The sequence below is a fragment of the Olea europaea genome, chromosome 11, assembly GCF_002742605.1.
Source record: "Olea europaea var. sylvestris chromosome 11, O_europaea_v1, whole genome shotgun sequence".
In the NCBI taxonomy this organism is placed as follows: domain Eukaryota; kingdom Viridiplantae; phylum Streptophyta; class Magnoliopsida; order Lamiales; family Oleaceae; genus Olea; species Olea europaea.
This window is the reverse complement of record NC_036247.1, coordinates 33,744,377-33,744,614: the sequence shown is the minus strand read 5'-3', so window position 1 is coordinate 33,744,614 and position 238 is coordinate 33,744,377.

Here is a 238-nt window from a genome sequence, read left to right as displayed (position 1 = left end):
AACAATCAAGCCGAATATGAAGCCTTAATCGTGGGCCTAGAATTAATGATAGATATGGAAGTAAAGAATGTGATCGTTAGAGGCAATTCTCAATTGGTAATTCACCAATTGATTAGTGATTTTAAGTGTCAAAGTGATTTTATTATAAGTCAATATGAAATCGTCCAAGAGTTGTTGGAAAAATTCGACCAAGTAGAGTTTCAATGTGTTAATAGGATATATAATGACGTAGCAAATG